The sequence below is a fragment of the Lepeophtheirus salmonis genome, chromosome 5 (genome assembly GCF_016086655.4).
Source record: "Lepeophtheirus salmonis chromosome 5, UVic_Lsal_1.4, whole genome shotgun sequence".
Taxonomy (NCBI): Eukaryota; Metazoa; Arthropoda; class Copepoda; order Siphonostomatoida; family Caligidae; genus Lepeophtheirus; species Lepeophtheirus salmonis.
The window spans coordinates 21,527,071-21,541,822 of record NC_052135.2 but is presented as its reverse complement, the minus strand read 5'-3'; the positions used below and the strand labels follow the sequence as shown (position 1 = coordinate 21,541,822).

Here is a 14,752-nt window from a genome sequence, read left to right as displayed (position 1 = left end):
AAGATATGATCTATGAGATTGCAAAATTAAAAGCCCAAAGTCCCGGGGCAATTTAATTTTTTTTTACTTGGGCTTCTAAAATTTTACACTCCCTGTCCGACAGGCTCCTTAACAAACAATAAGGAGAGGAGTCTGTAACACAAAATGAAACGTTTAGAGATGATGAAACTGTTCTTCTAGCAACAACTGGAACTTTCTCATTTGCCAGAATAATTCATTTTCTTGTTCTGAGTCGATAAAAGTTCCAAAAATGTTAATTAGGTTAAACTTATCATCACTTGATTGCATTAAAAATAAAATATTTGCCAGTTAATTTTATTACGGGCTACCAAAATCTACCGTGTGCCTTATTAAAGGCCACTAGGGGCTAGGCTACTAGAAAGGTATACCTTTTATATGATTGAAGGTTGTATTGAATAAATAATAATTATATCAAAATATATTTGTACTCTGCACACAAAAAAATAATTTAAAAAATCCCAGTCTATATTTTGTTTACTATTGATTTTCTTTATTCCCCTTTGAATCTACGTATATTGAGACTAAGAAATCAATTTCTCTCAAATACGTTGTCCACTCAGATACATTGCTGTATAATAGTTTAAAGTCGTAAATTCATTTATTAAGGTAAGAAAGTTCAAAAACACCAAGGACAACAAAAAAAACAGGATTTTGGTAAATAATAAATATACTGAGGGGGACAAGGTATAATTTCACATAGTAGTCATACATAAGGGCAGTTTGATTTTCAACTTTTTTCGAGTTTCGATAATACGTAGAGTGGAAAATTTGTGATATGGAATGACATTAACGATGCAAAATGTCATTCTCCCATGAGCTCATCCTCTTTAGGTTGCACATCTCGATCAAATTATGAAAAAACAACTAAAACTCTTTACTTAGTGAATATTGATACTACAAAGACATTTTTCATTATTTGCCATAAAATAATCTTGATTTATATTTTTAACCTATAAAAAATATTTAATAAGCTTTTTTCTAGAATTGAGCTAAAAAAGAGAGAAAAGTTAGGAAAATTTGGTGATCTGCGTATAGCACACATAATTTTTTACATTTTCAGAAAGGAAAGATCAAATTTTTCTTATGTCCATAGGGTAGCCTCAGAAAAAAACTTTATTAATAATTGGGTTAGAATAAATTTCATCATGATTAATTAAGGTAAAATAATGGTTAATGCTGTATTTTAATAATTATTGACGAAGTAAAGAACTTTTGTCTCATTTCAAACTTGAAACTAGATGTACTACCTAAAGATGACATTGCAGGGAAAATCAAATTTTGCATAGGTTATTCCCTAACCCTATGCAAAGTTTTCCGATCTAGGCGTAATTGAAATTTTTTAAAGTTGAAAAAATTGGTTGGCATATTATACATAGCTGTATTAATAATACAACTAAGGGCATATGTAAAACTAATAAAGGACTTAATAGAGTTAGAGCAATAGACTATGAAATATGGCTTTCTAATAAAAGTCCCCCCTCAAATGTATGTACGTATATAATATACAAATATAGTCCAATGAAGGTAATAATGCCCTTAAAGAAGACTTTGAGCCTCTCTTTCTCTCTCTCTCTCCTCTTTCCAAATTTGCTTTCAAGGACGACAAAAATTTGAATAATTTAGAAAACATCATATATAAAGCTGGGTTAATACCAAGTGGTTCATGATTGCTTCACCACTACTTACATATGTATGAAACTGCCTGTTCACAGGTAATAATATGGTATCTACTAGAGTTGTGTTTCGGCATGAATATTCAAGACGGGTCTGAGACCGTTTTAATTTTTAGTGGACACAACTCATTCGGTTTTTATAGAAGTTTGGTCTGGATAGGTCTAAAAAACTTGGTCTTGATGGGTCGCATTTAAAATTTGGTCTAGACTGATTCTATAGATGAATTATTGATGACGTCACTTGTATTTCAAAATATTAGATATTGACCTACAATAACGTCATATGAAATTAAATGTATTGCATTAATGATTTCATTTATAGAACTCGAATAATGAAGAAAATCGGTTCACAATTTGAAAACGATTAAATTTTGGTGTCACAGTCTGACGTTGTTGCAGTCTGGAACAAAATATCGGTCAAAATTCGTCTAGAAAAAATCATTTTAGACGAATCTAAAAAAAAGTACCTATAATTTAGAGATTTTTATTCGTTCGTATTAAGAAATAGCTACAAAAATCCAAGCAAAATACCAACAACTGTTTAAAGCTACAAATCAAAAATATCTGAGCTCCGATGAGAGGTATCAAGTTATTTTGAAGGAAGTTTGAATTAGCGAAACAGATATTTCTTAATATAAAGCTCGGCAGGAAGAATTCAGCAGCTATAAAAAGAAATCGGTTATGAATGTCCTTAGTTTCAAGGAAACAAGTTTGGAATATTCAACGTTAAACCTAATCATTTCATATATGTATATATCAGCTGAGTTATTTTGGTTGATTAAATGATTGGCCAAACCAATATCTTAAAAACAAGAAAAAATTTAACTTCCAACAGATCATTTTTAATGACCTCATTAATTGCATTATAATTGAAGGAGACGCCATCTTAGGGATTTAAAATGGACATTTTTACTAGATTTACAGACTACAGATTTTCCATAAACCTTGATAAAACTCCATCAAAAGGCTTTACGAATAAAAACATAATTAAATCTTGTATTGAATATTACTTCATGCAAACGAAGTAATATAACGATTTATTAACATATTTTTAATGGATTTTAGCATCATATATATAATGAAACATAGCAATTCAGCAAGAAAAAAAATTATAGGTTTTTAAGCTAAAGTCCCTTATATTGTTGTTCCTATTTTGATATCCAATAGTTTACTATGTTCTTTAATATTAATGAAAAAAGGATTTTTATTGTTATAAAACTTGGTTGTTTAGGACACCAAAATTATGACGGCAAGTGAAAATGCTCTATTGAATTATTAACTCGTTTATACAGTCTTCTCTTATTCAACTCTTCTCTTTCCCGGTATCTTCTCTCCAATATGCATGTTTGTTAATAGCTGAAACTTAGATCAAATTGTTGCCTATATATATATTTATTAATCTATGATTTAATCGAATAAGGTAATCAATAGATCTAAAAAAATATTTTAAAAATAAATGAATAATTTGTTAAATACTGTTTTTAAAGGGAAATGCCTCAAATTATTTGAATAAATATTTAATAAATTTCTTTCTAAAAAGATTAAAACCCCCACTAATAAATGAATAAGTGAAAAAATTCTTGCATGAAAACTTAAAAATGCGGCTTCAATCAGAGCCGTTGCCAGGGGGGAGGTGACATAGAGTATCGGAGTCACTAAATGGGTATATTCTGAGATTAATCATATAATAACATAAAAAAACATTTTAACGAATTTTGTAAACACCTTTAACAAAATAAATAGACAATTTCTTTATGAAATCTCAGTCGGTAAATTTGAAAAAAAAAAGTAAATTATAAGACCTATCATTGTCTTTTCCTCCTATATTTAGATGAAGAAATTTAAGTGTGATATATTATCCTATAGTCTTTCTTAATGTTTTTTGAAAAAAAAAATCACCTTTTGAAGATCTCCTACAATATTTCATCTTCAATACTAAACAATTTATACTCAAAATACAACTACCCTTAGATAGAAAAAATGAGAAAAATGAACGATATTTGTAAATATACTTAAAAGTTTAATCAAGAGGATGGAGAAAGAAATTTCAAATAAAAACTTTATAGTTTGATCAAAAAACATTCAAGAATTTTCAGAAAATATCTCGGTCATATTTTTTATTTATTATTTTATTTTACAATATTTTGATGGTAAATCATTATCCAAAAATATCGTGTAGCCTGATCATTGATCAGAAAATGAATGTATGGACGAAAATTGGGAAACTATTCATACCTTTAGATGAAGAAATCCACATTTTTTTTTATCCATTAATAAAATTACCCAAGTTTCAGTTATAATATATATAAACAATTTTCTAAAAGATGAAGAACTATAGTTAACTTTTGATCAAAAAGTTGACTTGTGGATCACGGTAATTAAAGAATTAATAAGATACTTTAATGATAGTATAATTTTACAAATATAATGTAAAAAAACTAGGATGGATATTTCGGAGTATGGGTGCAACAAGAATTGACACAAAAGAACCCTTTGGATCGAATTGATGATTGCGACTCTTTTCTGAAACGTAACAAAATCGATCCATTTTTGAAGTTGTAAGTAATTAGCGATGAAAAAGGGGTTATATACAAAAACAACAGCCAAAAAAGATCGTGGTCAAAGCACAATTAACCGCTCAATTGATCGCCAAGCCCGAATTAACAGCCAAGAAGGTTATGGTTCATGTTTGGGGAGACTAAAATGGAATCATCCACTATGAGCTGCTCCTATCGGGCAATACACGCAATTCAGACTTATATTATTAACAACGAATCAGATTGAAGCAGGCAATCGATCAGAATTGCCCCATAAAAAAGGTGTTGTATTCCATCTAGACAACGCCAGGTCACACACATCTTTAACGGCAGAGAGCTTGGATGGGAGGTTCTATTGCATCCGTCGTATAATCCAGACCTAGCACGAAGCTATTATTACCTTTTCCAGCATTTACAAAATTTTCTTAATGGTTCAAAACTGGATTAAAGAGAGGTTTGTGAAAATGAGCTGGTCAAGTTTTTTTATGATAAGGCACGAAGACTTCTTCAATCACAGAATTATGAATTTGCCTTTAAAAGGGACAACAGTTATCCAATAAAACAGTGCCTATTTGATCTAAATCAGATAATCATAACTACGCTAATTCTATTGTCAAATAAAACGAAAAAATGTAAAGAACTTTTCGTAGGAGAAAAGGAATTACTGCTATAATGAGAAGAACTGTCTACTTCTTAAATAGCATTACTTGAGGAAAAATATTGTAAAATTATACTGTAACATACCATATATGTATGTATGCATTTATTTTAAATGAAAGCAAAAATAGGTTGGAATTCATCATTCAAAGAGATATATATTATCCCCCCCGACGACCTACAAAAGAATTTAAAAAAAAAAGAATGATAGCACCAGCTATTTTTCTTTTTTGGTTTTCATCTTGAAACTGGGTTTTGTTTTCTAGGTTTTGCCCATGTTAAGTAATAAATGATGCCCCAATAAGAGTTGATCAGGGCTAAAGCTTATAAACAAAGTAGTGAAACGCACCTGTTAGCTTGAGTAGATTCCTTGCTTTTGAAATATTTTTAATAAAGATGACACTTTTTATGATACCACAGATGACGTCACTTTTACCTTTTGTGTCATTTTCCATTATGCCGTGTGTAATTTTGTTTCTCTTCGTAGAAATCACCTTGTTAATTAATTTAAAATGTTGAATTCGTGAAGCTACGTCCATAGTTATAGTGTAATATTCAAGTTTACTCAATGCCCTACCAGAGAAAAAAGTGTTGCTAAACTAACTACTTCATAGAAAGATTATATAAGAAGTACAAAAATAGATTGGGATTTTCTTTTGTTCTTGATTTTTATTCGAGATTACTTTTATATTGACACATCATAATCATAATCATAGTCTTTGTTTCACACTTGATTTATAGCTGTGTTTAGGACGAATGAATATTATTTTGTTTCCTTTCATTAACTTTAATCTAAATAGTATGGCACTGATCCCAATTTCAAAACTGTGAAAAAGACTTTAGACTTTTTGATTTGTGCCATTACAAAACTTATGCAATATTAAGAATTTAAACAAAATACATATGACGTCAGATTTTATAAAGCTTCAAATACAAAATGATATTCGGCTTACTTAGTGAGGATAACTTTACAAATTAGAAGAATGTCAGATCTAACTGAAGTTACATATATTATGTTTTATAATCTAAAGTCTTTTCTATTGCAGCTATGAATACATTTGAAAAAGTTCTACTCTTGGGATTTGAAGTGATTAAAAAATCTGCTTTAATAATGATTTTTTAAGTTATTAAACTTAATCCATTTTCTTACCAATTAGTAGATATGACATTCTTCAATATTTAAAAAATGGGTTTGCCATCTAATTTATTGAGAATTCATAACAATAAGTTTTGTTATGAAATAGTGGAGTATCCTCACTTTAACCCTCAACACCCTCAATTAAATTTTAAATAACACTATATTTTTTTTAAATTATTGGAACATGTATATATTGTGGTGTTTATAGTTCATATTTGTATTTTTTTTTCTTTTCTTGACAGTCGGGAAAAATTTACATTTATAAAAGTAAAAATTGTCAGTTGGTACAGCAGATGTGACTAAAAAGTCCCACGGATAAAAACTGTTGTATTTGCCTTAATCTCAACTATAATGTATTTTAGTGACATAAATGGATACTATGATAAACGTACATGATTATTTACTACTACTTAGCGTAACCAGAGTTTTGTCCATCCAATAAAATAAAACTGATATCAAGGAGAACTGAAATGCACGTAAATGCACCACCAAAAGTTTTTTTTTTTTTTTTTTTTGACTGAAAACTAAAAACTCGTCAGACAAAAATAACCATTTCTCTTGAACTTAAAGTCTGTACGTTCGTCCCCCGGTGATTCCTAGAGAAAGAAATATACTTTATGTATTTGGATTTCCTCGGTCAGAAGGAGCAATTGTAATACTTAATCAGTGCCACTCCATCTAACCAATTTAAGGAACATAAAAAAAAAAAACTAATAATCTTCTTCTTTTTTTTTAAATATTGAAACTTGTAATTAAAAAATTGTTTTCGAAATTTATTTTCCAAGATTAAATCAAAAATTAGTTGAACTTGTTTAAATCGTGGTAGTAAGCATAATTCACCAGTTTATATGTATAGTCTAAACATCAATATTTTACTATAGTCTGGTTATAACTTATAAACAATATGTTTTTAATGGAACTGATGCTTATTAATATGAATGCATATGATAACATGTAGAAAAATTAAAGTTTTTAGTCGGCTAATATTTATTTTTTACACATTGATCCTTAAAGAGGATCTTGTATGCCTACGAGCCGAGTTTTTTCTGTCTTTTTTTATTTACTTCATAAAATCAATTAGTAATTCACGAGTTTTACACGTGGCACATCTCCAAAAAAAATATTGCATAAAACAGTGCGAGGTGGATTGCCCACAAGAAAATTGCCTACGGAATATTACCATAAAAAATACCCGCATTTATTCTACATTTATGGACATTCATCCACCGATCTGTCTCATCTACAGATGGCTCTGACCCATCTAAGGATTTCTTGATAATTTTTCAATCTGCAGATTGACAACAATAAAATCCCCCTCCTAATTTCACAAATTGCAGACCCAGGGATATGGGATTTTTGTAGGATAACTATGTACGACCCGAAAACAGATGTTTTGAAACTATCACCGCCGTTTCAAGAACCATAAAAACCCTCTCCCTTCCTAATTTCTCAATAAATTTTTTAATGGCAGTTTCGACGGTCGCTATCCCTATTTGACGGATTTTTTTGATTTTCTTAAAAACGCGGAGTAAAAATGAGTATTTTTAGTACGCAGTTATTATACAAGTTGTGATGTACACACATATATATATATATATATGTGTGTACATTGTATGTACATACAAATTGTTTTAACCTGATATCTAATCTGTTATAGATATAATATACTTTAGTTATGGAATAGATATATTAGAAGCTATGTAGTAGCAACCTAGTATATATTAATAGAATATTTTCGAACCTTAGCTACTTTCTACTTTATTTTTCATTGAATTGAATATGAAGAACTTGTTTAGTTTATACTACCCGATATTTCAAAATATGATTATTATCAGCGTTTTGATAATTCTTGAATGTATAAATAAATATTCCAAAACAATGACTTTTTATTTTCTATTTGATAGTGGATTTATTTTGTTTTCCTACAGAATGATATTCATGTCCGATATTCGGCCAAAATTAAATTGTATATTATAATATATCCAATACCGTGACTAGAAAATTTCTTTAGGGGATTTGTTGTTAATTTGGACAGAATTACCCAATAATTTTAACTATATTTAAAAACCATAATTTAATTTAAGAGTTTTATATTGACCCTAATATAGCCTTTCAAGTTCATAAAATCTATCAATTTTTCATTCTTTTATTGTGACAATAATCAATTCTTGCTACTCTAAGTTTAATTTGCGGGACACCCAAAGGGATAATAGGAATAATTAGTTCATAGATATAAAAGATAATTTTTCGAAGAATACAAATGTGATCTAGACTCAAATTTGAGAAAACCTTCCAGCTTGCTTTTGTCTTGACGGGCCAAATATATTATGTGAAAGTAAGTAAACGTTTTTTTAAAAATAGAAAATATTTTTTTGTGACAAAAAGTTATTTCATTTTTCCATACCTGCAGTGTGATTGACACAATCCATATTCAATAAGTATTCATAGTAAAACATCACAATGTTAGTATTAATAATTAAATTTTTAATATATTTCTTGTTTATATTAGTACCTACATTTTCTTTCCTTCATATTATTACTATGTATTAATGTTGAATTTATTATGCATCCTACATAATGAAGTAATTTTCTATAATTTTAAGAATTCATTGGACTTAATGGGTATCGCATGGAAACAGTCAAGAAATATACATAAATGCTACAAAAATGTATTTTAAAAGATTATATTTTTTTAAATTCTCATTTTATTAATTATCCAAATTTTATGCGAAAATATAAAATCTCTCATTTGGAAATAAAATATATTCCTTTATAATAAATATGCAGGATATTAACATAGTTTTCTCTAAGCGGCCAAAATAATAGATATTACATATTTGGACCGTCAACACAAAGCAAAATTATTTATATATTGATGCACCCCACATATTTTAAAGTTTTTTCTTAAGACTTTGTTCTTTTTTTTCATTTATTTGTATAATATGTAGTTGAAAAGTTCTTAAACTGTGCATATATTGTATTTATTATTATTATTTTTCCACCTTCTATTTCTCTATCAAAATGTTATATTGTTTGTATTTCTTGTCCCTTTCTTCCAAAAAAATTAATACATTTTAGACCCAAATTCAGTCGGTAGTTCAAATTAGTAAGTCAATTCTTCTTACTGTGAGAATATTTTTCCATAATTCTTTTTGCATAGTAAGAAATTGTTTACTTCTTTACAAGAGCTAATTTAAAGCTTAACGTTTTAGCGTATAAAACACTAATAACCAGATTGCATTACTTACCACTAAGAAATTTGAGGCACCTTCAAGTTTTTATTTTTATCTCTTTCATCCAACATAGCCATTAATGTGTAACTTAGCAAAAAGATCTCGGAAGGTATAATGTAAATCCATGTTCTCTTTATATTCTGACATTAAACGCATACTTAGATTGTCTTCTAGAAGTGGAGATGGTTATAAAGAACAATGGTGTTCATTAGTAGGGAAACTTTGAGCTTTCAACTTAAAAAAGTATAAAAAGACTGTAAACTAAATATATGATACATTAAATTTAAAACTAACTTCAACAAAGTAATTACGTCCTCTAAAGTACCAGGATTGAAGTTCACAACTTCCAACCGTCTTCTCAAGGTCCTTAAATTTTGTACAGGAAATTCTCGTCGAAGTAGCATCTCGTATCTTGTGGTACCACAAGCCATTTTGGGGTTGCAATGCTTTCTTATGGTGCAAGGAAACCAGGCGGCTATATTTTTGATATTATTGCACAGATAACTTAGCTTTTCATCATTAAAATTGAGTATACGATGAATTGCCTCATTTATGTCTTTAATATGTACATATGCATGTATAGCTATGACAAAAAAAAAACAATTTGTGTTCATTTTACCTAAAGAATGAACAGTCGATGTGACATACTCCCCTGAATTAGGCCAGAATTCGTCAGTTTGTGTGAAACACTATCGTATATCAGGCTAGAATTCAGTAGTTTGAGTTGTTGTCATTTTGGAAACTGGTTCCACTATTAAAAATAAAATTCAGTGTTAGTAATAAATAATTAAAAATTAAATTTATATAAACAATTTATACATTTTATAAGATGTCAATACCAGTGATGGGCAAGTTAACTTATCTTTTTCACTAGTTAAGTTAAAGTTAATTATTATTTTATTTTTTTATAAATAGTTAAATTAAAGTTAATTTCGAAGTCTATGAAAATTAACTATTTAAATTAAAGGTATTAAATGCATCTGTTTTCGATTTATTAAATGAAAATATCTTCCTCTTTTAAGTGAGGATAACATAACACATGCGAGCCTTTTGGTTCGTAGTTCTTCCGCCTCAGAACACGTAACCATGCATAATTTTGGTGTAAATCTTTTGGAAAACAAAAAAAAAGGTATATCCGTGCATGGAAAATACTAACTCTGGCATCCAAAAGTAGCACAAGCAGGCATTTTCACATTACAAAAAATTATTCCTTTTAATAAGCAATTAATTTTATTCTTTTAAACTAGAGTTTTATAGATATTTTCAGCTTACGTTTCATCTGTAGAATGTCCAGACTCTCCTATTGTAAGGCACGGAATTCTCAATCTCTTCTTATAATGACCCAGATCTCAGCCTCTACTACCTTCACCATAGGGGTTATACGAGTGCAAAAATAAAAGAGTTGAAAGGAATTCTCGGTGATAGTTCCACAAAAATGACAAAGCCACTCCTCAGGGGGTCTCGATCTTGTTGGTAAAGATAGATGATGTTGCTAATTCATATATAAAACATTTTTGCTTTGTGTTGCGAAAAAACCACACGCGGACTCACATTTGAAGAGTTCCAGTCTAGACCAAGCATCTCCATTCTTCTCCTCTCGTGGACTTCGGGGTTAGTACTTCTTTGACTGTTGAATACGGTTCTTCTAATTTTCTGATTTTTCAGACAGCTCACAGCGAAGAAGAATGGAATCGGGGGCCCGTTTGACACATGGCCCCCAAGCTGTGAAAAACTCTTTCGAGCCCTCCATGATAGAATAAAGTCCTTCAAATCCACTACCCCCTGGCAGAGGAATTAACAACCTGAATATAAGTAGACCTCGTTGGCAAACTCATCTCCACTCCTCAGTCTCGGGTTAAAATTTAATGGCTCGTTAGGGCCGAGAAGGGGAACTACGGAATTGAAAATACCGGCCCATGATGATCCCATGTATCGCCAATACCGTCCAATTTTTTGGTCACTGAAGGGAGTTCGTTGGCCCTATACATACTCTGCCCAAAAAGTTGTATTTAGTAACTTCGATAAACTTTTCTTTAATTCTTTTAGCCCAGAAATCTTCACAGTCAAGGAGTATTTTGATCCAGGAGAAGTTTAATGTTTGCCACATTGACTTAATGACTAATCCAAGTCCCCAGCCGTTTGTTGGAGTATTAGCTCTATCTTCTGCTATGTAAGCCCTCGAAAGCTTCCAAGCTAGATTGTTCTAATCTTATATACTTAACCACACAGTTCGACTGAGAATGGGAGGTACGTCATTAGATGAAAAACTTTTGGAAGGGTGTTAATGTTCTATGCTAACATTGCTTCGTACCTAGGGAGAGGAGTGATCCTATAAATCATGATACTTATTAGGAGCATATTCATTATTTTATTTTCGTTATTGCTTCTAGACTCATGGCTGGACAAAGTGACTTCAATTCCAAGTAGAGAGGTTGACGTAACGAACACAAAGTTACCAAAGTGTGGCCTAAGGAATTCTTCACAGTTCGACAAAATTTCTGTCTTCCCCAGATTAATTGTAAGTCCTGACTTCCTACAGAAAATCTGGAGCACCTCCATGGAAGAGTTAATAGATTTAAGTAAGTCATTTTCGTACCCTGTAAGAAATACAGTAAGGTCGTTTGCATACCGCAAGCATTTTAACGACATGTTTCCCGTTTTTAGACCTTCAATACTCGAATCATTCATAAGCATCTCGTATATTCTGTTCATTGATATGATGAAGAGGGATAGTGAAAGTAGCTCACCCTGCCAAGCTCCCCTTCCGATCAAAAATTTGTTGAGCTACTCGGCTCCTGGTAAATCAATCTTTGACGAAGCACTTCGCAGAATTGCTGAAACCATTTTTACGACACCAAAAAGGAAATCTTACCTAAAAATTATGAACTTATGAGACAATATGTCAAAGGTTTTTTCGAGATCGACCAGAAGCGCCGCGTATTTTGTTTGATGAGCACACAATAATCCATAGCGTCCTGAAGCGACCGGGGAATGTTCCCTAGACACTGAGACTAATATCAGGGAGGATCTTAACCACCCGAACCAGTGGACGCAAAACTTGTAGAATCCGAATAAAAGAAATACAGTACCACTTTAAAAATGTTGCCGTAAGTACGGGTCAAAGGACATCTAAGGTAAAAACCAAGTGGTGAAATGATGACCACGTGATCAATTTTCGTTAAAATTTATTTGTCTACAATAATACTTTTTTGTCCATGAATTCGCCCTTACAATTGAGTTAACAAGGTAAATTCTGAAAAGGGAAGAGATAATGATATACGTCATGATAAAAAAGGATAAAGTTATAACATCATCTGTGGTTCTCAAAAGGTAATTTGTAAAAAAAAAAAAAGTTTTATTGTAGCCAAGGAAATCTCCTGAAGTAAAAAGGTTCATTTCGTCAGTTTGTTTTATTGAGTCACGTTGTAAAAAAATCGACAGTTTAATAAAATGGTATGGATCGACAAAGTATAGAGGAGAACTCGATCAGGAGAAGTAATTCTCTTGATATCAATTCATAGATTAATCAATTTTATCCACTAGGTCAGAACACAAGTCCCACTCTGACCTAGCAAGGATAAAGGCAGAAATTACTACGATGTCTATCTTCACCCTACTCCGTGGCCTTCAATGACTTACACTTATAACTACCCAACCAATTCTGAGTGTACCTCTCCATTATCCATGAACTCATACACTTTATAATTAGATGTTTCCTACTCAGGAATTAAGGAATAATTATGACCGCTTTGGAAAATGTTATAACCCCTAATCAGGTGCTATCTTTTACAGCTATAGTTATTGTTGATTTGTGCTTATTTCTTCCTCTCATAGCTGATTACAACTAATCTAATAAAACGTCATGATAGCTAAGCTACTCTCCTCTCGAATATTCTTCAAATTGACAAGATGAAATTTTTCTTAGACTTTTTTTTTTTTTTCATTCACCTCCATTTAACCATTATCCCTAACTATAATGCTTACCTATACCTAATCAATGCAACACACTTAAGAATTGTTTACAGCACACCTAGAAACAGAACTGGTAAGGTTAAGGAGCCCTGGAATAGAAAAGCACGTGTTTGGAATGAAATACATTTGTCTAGTTGATGTAAAAATCTATTCCTTTTTTTTTTCAGTTGAAAGTCATGCAGTAAAACCCTTAGAAATAGATCGTTAATTAGTCATTTCAAGAAAGTTTCACAATTAGCCATAAGTGATATTTTGCTTACGTCTACACGAGAAAATGAAATATTATTTTAAAATTTAAAAAAAAAAAGAATTCAGGTGAGTAAATTTGACCTGAGATGAGGTTATAAAAAATTTGGAAAGTCCCAATCTTGTTATCAGTTCTTGAAAAAGTCCCATGGCTACTAATTAAAATGGCTCTTACATGATATTCTTAACAGTGGGGGTGGTAAACTCCTTATATCTTCCTATAGTTGTAGCTTGTTGTCAAATTTGTAGTATAAAAAAAGTTTTATAAATTTTATTTTCCTTGGTCAGAATCGTGAAATTTAAAATGAAGAATTTTCTGTATTCAAAATATTATCTTTCTTAAAATGATATTTTCTGTCAAACTGCTCAAAAACTATTTTTTTAAATTTGTCATCGTCTAAAAAAAGGTTATTCAGACAAGATTTGTCTGTTAATTCGTTTTTCTTAAAATCAAACTTAAAGTTATTTAGCAATTTGGTCATTTTTCACTCTTTTCACAAATGTCAACAAAATACAATCTGGAACAAAAATCCCTATTTAATTTTTACTTCATATATTGATTGGTCTTACAACCGAATATTTAATATACATATTAGAATCAATTATAAGGTGTGCATTCAAATTTGTGATATGGGTTTAGATAGTTAAGCATTTTGGCTATATTTTAGAACCTTTATTTAATTTAAGATACTTATAATGGCCCCAATATAGCCTTTCAATCGTGCGATATATCTATTTTTCTCTTACTCTTTCTTTGTGCCGTTGAATTTTTGCTACTTTTAGTGTTATTTGTGACGTCTTCAAAGGGTTAATAAGAATAGTTTTAAATAGAAGTTGACAATAATTCGTCGAAGAGTACATATGTAATCCCACTCTATTTTTAGATGAATTATTGTAGCTTCTTTTTGTTTTCACGGACTACATAGATTAAATTGAATTACCTACACACGTCAGTTGGACAATGGAATTGCTTCAGTAAAAATTTTATTCAAGGTAAAAAAAAATTAAATGAAATGTAAACATTTCTTAACGAATATTTACATAGTTTGTCTGCATAAAGATGCATTTCTATTTATTGTACATATCTATCTCATAAACAACTTTATAAGTTAGTGTTTTGAGGTAAAATAGGTATTAGTGTTGAGATTCGGTTCAAGACCGATCTTTTTCTTTTTTTTCAGTTCTGTCTAAAGTGATTTTTTATATACCAATTTTGGACGATATTTCCACTCAGACCGCGATTTTAAACAGAAATGTAATCTTATGAAATTGTGG

General features: G+C 30.4%; 1 long non-coding RNA gene across 1 annotated transcript; it reads right to left on the bottom strand.

Annotated features, from left to right (window-relative positions):
- Nucleotides 1-7,907: 7,907 nt before the first annotated feature.
- LOC121119007 (uncharacterized) lies at nucleotides 7,908-12,512 on the bottom strand. The gene is made up of 4 exons (XR_005864644.2): nucleotides 10,532-12,512; nucleotides 9,908-10,010; nucleotides 9,554-9,842; nucleotides 7,908-9,493 (listed from the first exon to the last, which is right to left on the bottom strand). It is a non-coding gene; the product is annotated as an uncharacterized lncRNA (long non-coding RNA).
- Between the last annotated feature and the right edge of the window lie 2,240 nt (nucleotides 12,513-14,752).